This window comes from Lactuca serriola, chromosome 4 (genome assembly GCF_051521515.1).
Source record: "Lactuca serriola cultivar US96UC23 chromosome 4, Lser_US96UC23_V15, whole genome shotgun sequence".
NCBI classification, from domain to species: Eukaryota; Viridiplantae; Streptophyta; class Magnoliopsida; order Asterales; family Asteraceae; genus Lactuca; species Lactuca serriola.
In genome coordinates, this window is record NC_136411.1 from 248,317,587 (window position 1) to 248,327,135 (window position 9,549).

At 29.5% G+C, this 9,549-nt stretch overlaps 1 long non-coding RNA gene and 1 other non-coding gene across 3 annotated transcripts; one reads left to right on the forward strand and one right to left on the reverse strand.

The window, feature by feature from the left end:
- Nucleotides 1-4,458: 4,458 nt before the first annotated feature.
- Nucleotides 4,459-8,855, reverse strand: LOC145096913 (uncharacterized). 2 transcript variants are annotated; one of them, XR_013704162.1, is made up of 5 exons: nucleotides 8,449-8,855; nucleotides 5,475-8,246; nucleotides 5,298-5,372; nucleotides 4,883-5,214; nucleotides 4,459-4,592 (listed from the first exon to the last, which is right to left on the reverse strand). It is a non-coding gene; the product is annotated as an uncharacterized LOC145096913 (long non-coding RNA). The 2 variants fall into 2 exon arrangements; XR_013704161.1 differs by lacking the exon at nucleotides 4,459-4,592 and having other exon boundaries at nucleotides 4,758-5,214.
- A 385-nt stretch (nucleotides 8,856-9,240) lies between these two features.
- Nucleotides 9,241-9,348, forward strand: LOC145103369 (U6 spliceosomal RNA). The gene has a single exon (XR_013706463.1). It is a non-coding gene; the product is annotated as a U6 spliceosomal RNA (small nuclear RNA).
- The last annotated feature ends 201 nt before the right edge of the window (nucleotides 9,349-9,549 follow it).

Genomic DNA, 9,549 nt, shown 5'->3' on the forward strand with positions numbered 1-9,549 from the left:
TTTTTTTTAAAGGTGTGTATTGGGCGGTTTGGTTCGGTTATTGGTTAAACCGAACTATAACCATTATGATTGGTTAATGCATTTTGGTAGCCATTGTGTATGGTTAATATTGGTTATAGTTAATGGTTTTTATCGGTTAACAGTTTTGGTTAATGGTTAATATTGGTTAACCATAATGTTCAAAATAATATAAATGAAGAAAATATATTGGCATAAAAAATGAAAATAGAATACCAAAAAAATCCTCGATGCCAATGTTTGTAACTTAGCTTATAGTAATAGAATAAAATATGTATATTTAATACTTAGAGTGAAATAACACATAGTTAAATTCAAAATAAAAAACATTCAATAAAAATATAAAATATTAAAAATAATTGACATTAATAATTTCATATATTGATAATTGATATTAATATTAAAATAAAGTCAAACATTTATACACGTTCAATACGATTAAATCAAAAACTATAAAATAAAAGAGCCAAACATTCACATAATGTGTTATTGGATAAAAAAAAGACAAACACTCATATACATTCAGTGTGATTAAGTCAAAAACAGTAAATAAAAAAAAACCAAAAAATTTCAAAAAAAATACATTCTTAATATATCACAGAGTCAAGAAGAACCAAAAACTTAACTTACCTAGAAGTTTTGATTATAAAGTCAAAAAATCATTCGAATAGGACTATAAATTAAAACAATATTTGATTAGGATTAACGGTGTGAGAAGCCTTCGATTACGATTATAAGTATGAAGATTAAACTAATTGGGAATAATGTTTACAAATTGTAGAATTAGCTGATTATAAATTACAACATTAATCAATAATCTAATTTAATGTATGATTGGAAGATTGTGTGTGTCTACATGATTAGCCTTTGATGGTTTGATTGCTCATCCGTCTCCTGATAAGTGAGGATTGATGGATTATATTTTCAATATTTTAATGGATCTTAAATAAGTTTGACTATATTATTTTATATATAATCTATAATTTTTATATATTAAAATATAAGTTAGCGGCTCGGTTAACCTATAAAACCATAACCAAACCGTTAGTTATCGGTTAACAAAAATTAGAAACCGAACCAACGGTTTTTAAAATGGTTCGGTTATATTGGTTAATTTGGTTTTAGTTCGGTTTTTTAGTTATTATGTTCACCCCTAGTTTTTTGGTTTGCTATTATTTTCTTATGTTGCTAAACGTTTGGATTAAAAGGGCCTTCGGCTAGGTAAGAAATGACGATTCAATTAAACGGTTATGGATTAAGTATCAATAGATTAGTTTCCGGTTTCAAAAATATAGGGTGCGTGAGCTTGTGAAAAAATTTCTAGTTTTTAAGGAAATTCTTTCAAGAAAAACGAAAATTTTGAAAACGTGTTTGGTTCATTCAGTTTTCAAAGTTTTATAAGAAAATAAAAAATTTCAGTTTTTCAAATTGTATGTAAACTAGAAAAGTGATTTTTACAGTTTTTCAAAGTTTTCTAAATTTATAAGATGGAAAATGAAAAGTTCACCGGTTCCAACCAAAAGCGTTTTCTAAAATTTCATTGAAATTTTGAAAATGAAAACTCAACTCTATTTTCTGAATATATTTTCTTAAAAAATGAAAACAGTTTTTCACAACCAAACACATCCTAAACGTATGAATTTAAAGGGCCTTCGGCCTAGGTAAGGAATGACATTTCAATTAAAAGGTTATGGATTCAAGTATCAATAGATTAAAGTGCGTTTGGTTGTGGAAATTTTCTAGTTTTCTAGGAAATATTTTCAAGAAAAACGGAAATTTTGAAAACGCGTTTGGTTTGTTTAATTTTCCAAAATTTTCCAAGCAAAAGAAAATTTTCAGTTTTTCAGATTATATGTAAATTATAAAAATGATTTTTACAGTTTTTCAAAGTTTTCCAAATTTATAGGATGGAAAGCGAAAACTTCCCTGCTTTCAACCAAACGCGTTTTCTAAAATTTTCATTGAAAATTAAAAATGAAAACTCAACTCCATTTTCTGAAAACATTTTTTTGAAAATGAAAACAATTTTCTACAACCAAACGCACCCTTAGTTTCCAGTTTCAAAAAGATAAGGATGTGTTTGGTTGTGGAAAAATTTTTAGTTTTCCAAAAAAACGGAAATTTTGAAAACGTGTTTAGTTCGTGCAGTTTTCAAAAGTTTTCTAAGAAAATGAAAATTTTCATTTTTCCAAATTATATGTAAATTAAAAAAGTAATTTTTACAATTTTTCAAAGTTTTCTAAATTTCTAAAATGAAAAATATAAACTCCATCGGTTCCAACCAAGTGTGTTTTCCAATTTTCCATGAAAATTTTAAAAATGTGTTTGGTTGATTTAGTTTCCAAAAAAATTCCTAAGAAAATGAAAATTTTCTATTTTTCAAATTGGAAAAGTGTTTTTTACAATTTTCCAAAGTTTTCTAAAGTTGTAAAATGGAAAATAAAAAGTCCACCGATTTCAACCAAACCCGATTTCTAAAATTTTTGTTTAAAAACAAATATGAAAACTCAACTCTATTTTCTGCAAACATTTTCTAAAAAAATGAAAATAATTTCCATAACCAAACGCACCCTAAACTATTTCAATTTACCGAATTTTACATTTCGTTATCCACAAAGATTTTAATTTATATGTTTAGTATGTTTATGTTTATAAAAAAGGTGCAATATTGTAATTTTCGAGATCCCACTCAAATAAAATTTAATTTTTTGTTCTTATTATAGAATCTTAACTCAGATTACTAAGTAATACTTGATTGTTGATAGCAATCCTCCTTGCTGTTCATCGGAGTAACAATTATTCTCGTTGGTTTTCAATGTACATTACATACATAGTTCTTTGTTTTCTGTGTGTAAATATCCATCTTTTCACAAAAGGCTAAAAAAAAAAGCTAAACCAATACACAATAATGTCAAATACTTTGTATAAATCAGTAGTAATGAAGACTAGCCACAAACCAGTAAACAGATTATGCACAAATTTAAAATCAAATTAGTAACCACTTGAATAATAAAACATAAAATTGTTGATTGACCATTAACAACTATTTTCAAGATCACGTTTTTAATTCATGTATTAATGCTTAGTAGTTAGTACATATATTGCATCGGGTATATAATGTTGAATAACTTAAATTCAATGTAGTTTGTGTTATAGGCATATTTTGAATGACTCATTCTATTCCATCATAGTAACCATTTAATCGTTATTTTTTTTTTTACATTGTGTTATCAAAAAATAAAATTTAAGTATTAAATCCAACGTTCATAATTTTACTAAATCCATCTTATCGAAACATGAATCTGGTATGTTTTTGGTTATAAATGATTATAGTTGGGATAAAGGCGTTTAAAAGATTTTGCAATAAAATTTAATTGAATGATGAGAATATTAATTTTAGGTTGAGAATAGTTGTCTAAAAAAGACGTATATGACTTGCATTGTAAATGAACTTTTTTAGCAATATACTTACAAAGCTTGTGACATGAGTTTTCTAAAATTGCATTTTGCCCTTTTTCATATAATTGATTGATTGTTTTAAATATTAAAAACCATAGAAAAAAACGTTTACTTTTTCATATCAAGACTCAAGCTCATTTGCCATTTGTTTGAAATTTCCTATCTACATATAATGTTAAGATCATTTTAACCCAATGTATTCAATTATTAAGAGAACTACAACTAATGTAACAAATTAGATCTTCAATTGCATGTCTTCATTGAAATACCAAAAAATTTCAAGACAAGAATACCATTTAATTTGATTCTTTTCTTAATCTCATGTAGATAATGAGAATGTCAAATAGAAAGCAGACTCCAAACGAGCTGCAGTTGTAGTTAATTCCTAAAATGACAAAAATACCCTTCTTACAGATACACCCATAAAGAGTACCTACCAATTGCGGATGATATCTTTTTCCACTAATTGCCTAAAATGCCCTTTCCTTTTAGTAATTATTTTACCTTTAATATACCAAATGCCATCACCTATATATAGTGATACAAGAAAACATAATGCTAACCGATTAAAAAAAACTTCTGAAAAGCCAACACTCTATTTTAGAATTCAGTTTTTTATTTAACCCTACACTTATAAGAATAAAAATGGGAGAAATTTCAAGTTTAACAAAAAAAAATAGGAGAATTTTTCAAGCAGACTTGTTTTTCTATTTGATACCTTGACAAATACGACAAAGTCATTATAACTTTAGAAGAAGAAAAATATGAAAACATGGCAATCGTTTCTAATAGCAAGTTAATTCATTACCTTTTCCTTGCATTAGTGTGTTATCAAAACAGGAAGTTCATGAACACATCAATTACCACACACACACAAACAAAAGACACATAAAGAAAATACCAATGTACTTTGGAATATATATAGCAACATACTTTAAGCCGATTCTCATTTTAGGCAATGTACTTGTAAGCTAAATAGCAAATAAAATTTTCCAATACATTTTGCCAAAAAAAAAATCATTACAACTTCAAATAGTAATATTAGAATACAAAAACATTGATAATTTGAAGTAAAGTACGTTGCTATTGTACGTAAAAGTGTGCATTTCCATATCCTGAAGAAACACACACACACACACGATAAAATAACTCATTTTCGTTGTTCCTATTTTAGTTACTTACAACTTACAAACATTAAATATTATAATATACTATATATTAAGTTTTATAAAAATAAACACAAGTAAATGCAATAATGTATAAAAAGTTGGAACTTTAGATTAAAATAAATAATTAATTAACTATTAGGAATAATAAATAATCATAGTTGTACATCCAACAAAATAAATAACTATTTAACGAAGAGGTGAAAAAGGGTAAAAAGGTAAATGTTATCGAAGATTACCCTAATATATTCGGTTCTGAGTGTTGCTTTACATTGAGCAGGAATTTCCATCAAAGCTGCAATCGCTTATTTTGTCTCTTTACTGATTGGAGCCAAATTCTTCTTGGACATGATTTGTGTGATAAATTCACAAACTAACATCCAAAGATATTATCGTCAAATGCTTTCATCATATCAATATTATAGGATGACAAGGGCATTCACGTCTTTTTATATAAATGTTGACCTCCAAATTATCAAATTCACGAGAGAGGATATTATCTTCAAATTATTTCATCATATCACATGGCCCAGCTCCAACTCCAACTAATATGATAGATAGTGGAACCTTACTGTAAAAGAAAGTATAAATTATAAATTATAAATTATTTAAATTATAATTTGTAAATTATAAATAATGGTTAATATACTATACCATCTCCAAAACCATAACAAGGAATTTAAATCATCTCCAATATGATGAAGAATTTTTCTGTTGAAAGACTTGAACCTATTTGTAAGGAAATGGTTAGTTAGACTTAGTGTGCTTCTTTTACAATATCACATCACAATGAAGGAAAAAGAACAAAAAGGGTAATAACGTAAATATTACCGTCCATTCATTGCTCTTAGTGAAGTTGATACCAACAATTAGGTTAGATGATTTTCACAAAGATGTTGCCAAAGTAACATTGGGTAAGAAATAGATGATCTATATAGGTGATATGGGTGATCATATCAAGACTTTTATCATTCATCACATTCTGTCGTTTATACCCACAAAAAAAAAACTGTAAAAACGTCTGGTTTATCTACAAGATGGAAGAACATGTGGGTTTCTGTTCCCAACATCAAAATTGATGGTGAATTATTGTGAGCTAGGGAAGTTGAGGGTGATGTGAGTGTGGCTTCCTTTGTGGAAATCGTAGAAAAAGTGTTACGTTTACGGGATGCATTAAAGTTGAAAAAGTTTTGGCTATCATGTCATGCTTTCAGTAATGAATCTCAAATATATTCATGAATTTCTTATGTAATCAGGCACAAAGTTAAGAAGCTTTCTGAGATCGTTTTTAACATGCCTTCATCTGTGATTTCTACATCTATGTTTAAGAACTTAGCCTGAAAATAAGAATGAATTGTGATTTTGAAATTACATAAACATGTTTCTTTTCCATGATTGAAAACCTTACGCATGATTCTTGTTCGGTTTCTGGATCATGGTTAGAAAGAAAAAAAAATTCTCAGGCTGTCTGGTTCTAAAAGAATTGGATTTGGAAGACTGCAAGTGTCTATATTTGGAGAACATTTTAATTTCCAGATCTACCTTAAAGAGGTTAAACATTTATGATCCAATATTTTTTTGATGCAGTTGATGGTTTTCATGCAGTTAAGATCAAGATGAATACACCAAATCTTAGGTATTATAAATATAATGGACATTTAAAACACAAGAATCTCTTGAGTAATATATTGTCCCCGGTCAAAACATGGATTCATATGGCAAGTGCAGAAAATGTATTTCGAGTTCATGATCTAATCAATCAACTTCAAAATGTCATAATGTCTTTACATTATGTGGTCTTACCTTGGAGGTAATTAACAACCTAATCTACATATTAAATGAAATATATAGAAATTTGCATCTTTGAACAAGATTGATTGATAGACTAACTTTTGTGTTTTTCTTTCCCATGATAAAACTCTTTTATTTATAGATAATACCTATTTTTCCTATATTCCAAAATTTGACCCATCTTGTGCTGATTTTGGAAAATCCAAATAGATTGTTTCGTAAAGAGCATTACAATCTCTGTTTCTTTGAGAAGGATTACTCTTTTACCAAAACTGAAAAAAGTAAACAGTAACAGGACAGGACAGAAGGAAAGCAAATCCACCTGAGAAATAAAGAGATTGTAGAATTAGACAGAAGGAAAGCAAATCCAGTAGTGCTCTTACACCCACTTCCCAAGTTCAACTTAACGAAAGGAAAAAAAAAAGAAATTGGTGGAAGTGAGAAGAAACTAAAAGAAATTAGTGTTCTTGAGTTTCATTAAAAGAAGTGGAAAAAAATGGAAGGATAACTTTTCCTCCTAACTTTTCTTTCAATTTAGAAGGATTTTGAGAGAAAGAACAATCTGTTCAATTTCCTTCCACTTCTCTCAAACTCAAGAACACAAAAGACATTTTTTTTTTTTTCTTTCTTCTTTTCTCTCCTTACTTTCTTTTCTCTTCTTTTTTTCTCTTTGCTACAACTCGGGAACTAGGAGTTAAGAAACAATCTATCCGGATTTCCAAATTCAACACATGATGAATCAAATTTGGAAACTTAAGAGGATGGTTATTATCTACAAATAAAAGTCTTCTTATGGGAAAAAAAAGACGCAAAATGCAAAAGCCAGCTTATCAATCTTGGTTCAAAAAGACGAATTTCCATATATTCCATTTAAAATATAAATTAGGTTATCAATTACCTCAAAAGTTAAATCACATCCCGTCAAAGACATCATGGCATTTTGAAGTTGATTGAGTAGATCATGAACTCAAGATGTATTTTCAAGACTAGCAATATGAATACACGCTTTGACCAGGAATGATGTATTACTCAAAAGATTCTTATGTTCTAGATATTCATTATATTTATAATACCTAAGATTTGACATCAATCTTTATCTCAACCCTATAAAAACCATCAATTGCATTAAAAAATATTGGATCATGTATGGTTAACCTCTTTAAGGTAAAACTGGAAATCAAAATGTTCTTTATGTACGGCCACTTGCAGTCTTCCAAATCCAATTCTTGTAGAACTAGACAGTCTGAGAAAAATATTTTTTTCTTTATAACCATCATCCAGAAACTGAACAAGAGTTATGCTCAAGGTTTTCACGTAAGGAAAAGAAACATGAGATAGAATTTCAAAATCACAAATCATTCTTATTTTCAGCTAAACTCTTAAAAGTAGACCTAGAATTAAAAGATGGAGACACGTTAAAAACAGTCAAAAAATCTCATCAACTTTGTGCCTGATTGCATAAGAAATCCATGAATACATTTGAGATTCATTATCGAAAGCATGACATGATAAACCGAACTTTTTCAACTTTAATGCATCCCGTAAATGCAACACTCTTTCTAAAAATTCCACAAAGAATGCCACAACAATCATCATCAATTTTGATGTTGGAAACAGAAACTCATATGTTTTTCCATCTTATAGATAAGATAGACATCTTTATACTTCTTTTATGGGCATAAACATCAGAATGTAATAAATGATAAAGTCCTTATAAGATCGTCCATATCACCTATATCCTCAATTTATTGTTGCTTGTCGCCTATTTGTGTGTTCACTCATCGTTTGCCCCTTTGATTTCCAAAACAAAACCTACATGCAAAACATTCAAGCTTATTACCTTCTTGAGAATCAATTAAACTAAACACTTTCAAAAAAATAACAACTTAACTAGATCATAAAGGCATTATAACACAAAAACAAGATGTACAATAGGCCATATCGATTACTTTAAACCATGAACTTTTATCATTTAAAAGGTCAAACTAAGCACTTGAAAATCGATATAAATTACCTACAACTTAAACCAAATTCAACCAATGAAGAGTAGTAGTTTTTGAGTTGTGCCCTAGTCAGTGTTAAGCTTCCAGTTCTCATGGATGACCATTAGAAACCTAGATACAAGTCTGAATCTAAGGTTCTTCTGGGAGGCTTGACGGCGTATCCATAGATAAAGTGGAATTGCAGCATCAACGAGAAGCATTGAATGGATTGCAACGGACATGGCCTCCATCCTGTCCGCTCAGATCAATAAGAATAAGTTAACTTCCCAGATCCAAAATGGAGGTAGGCGCCGACAACCGCAGCGGTGGTCTTGATCGGAGATCGGAGGAGGATCGCCGGTGGAGAGAAACGGAAGTGAAGGAGAGCGATACAGGGAAGAGACGAGAGTTGGATATTTTCTGTGAATTAAATGCTGGTAAAAGTAATTTAAGAAGGGGATAATGACCTAGAACGTAATAAGGTTTTCAGTTTGTCCGTATTAGGTCACTAAGGTTTTTTTTGTGCGTAGACCAATATGGTTGCTATTACCGTTTAGAAATAGTCCTTTTACCGGTTTTAACCGGTGAAAAGGACTATTTCTAAACGGTAATAACAACCATATTGGTCTAATATGCACAAAAAAAAAACCTTAGTGACCTAATACGGACAAACTGGAAACCTTATTACCCTCCAAAGTCATTAACCCTAATTTTAAAGACATTGAGAATATATGACCATCAACAGTAAACTACTTCGTTTATAACTCGTGTCGTCCCATATAACCTGCTACTCCTCTATATGGCGAAGCTCTTCATCTATAATCGTCCCTTTGGGGACATCCGATAAAATTGGAACGATACAGAGAATATTAGCATGACCCCTGCGCAAGGATGACACACACAAATTGAGAAATTGTCCAAAAAAAATTTTAACCCTTCGTCGCCTTCTCTGGAACCCTAATTCCCTTTTCAAATGCTAATAGAATTTAATTGCAACTCTTACGTTTCAGTAGTTCATCTGCTGAAGTCATGATCAAACAACATGTGGATTCTATGGTCATATTGATCTTCTTGTTGATGTCTTTAACCATTTGTGGCAAGTAAGGGTGATCTTTTTTTTTTTCTATAAAGTC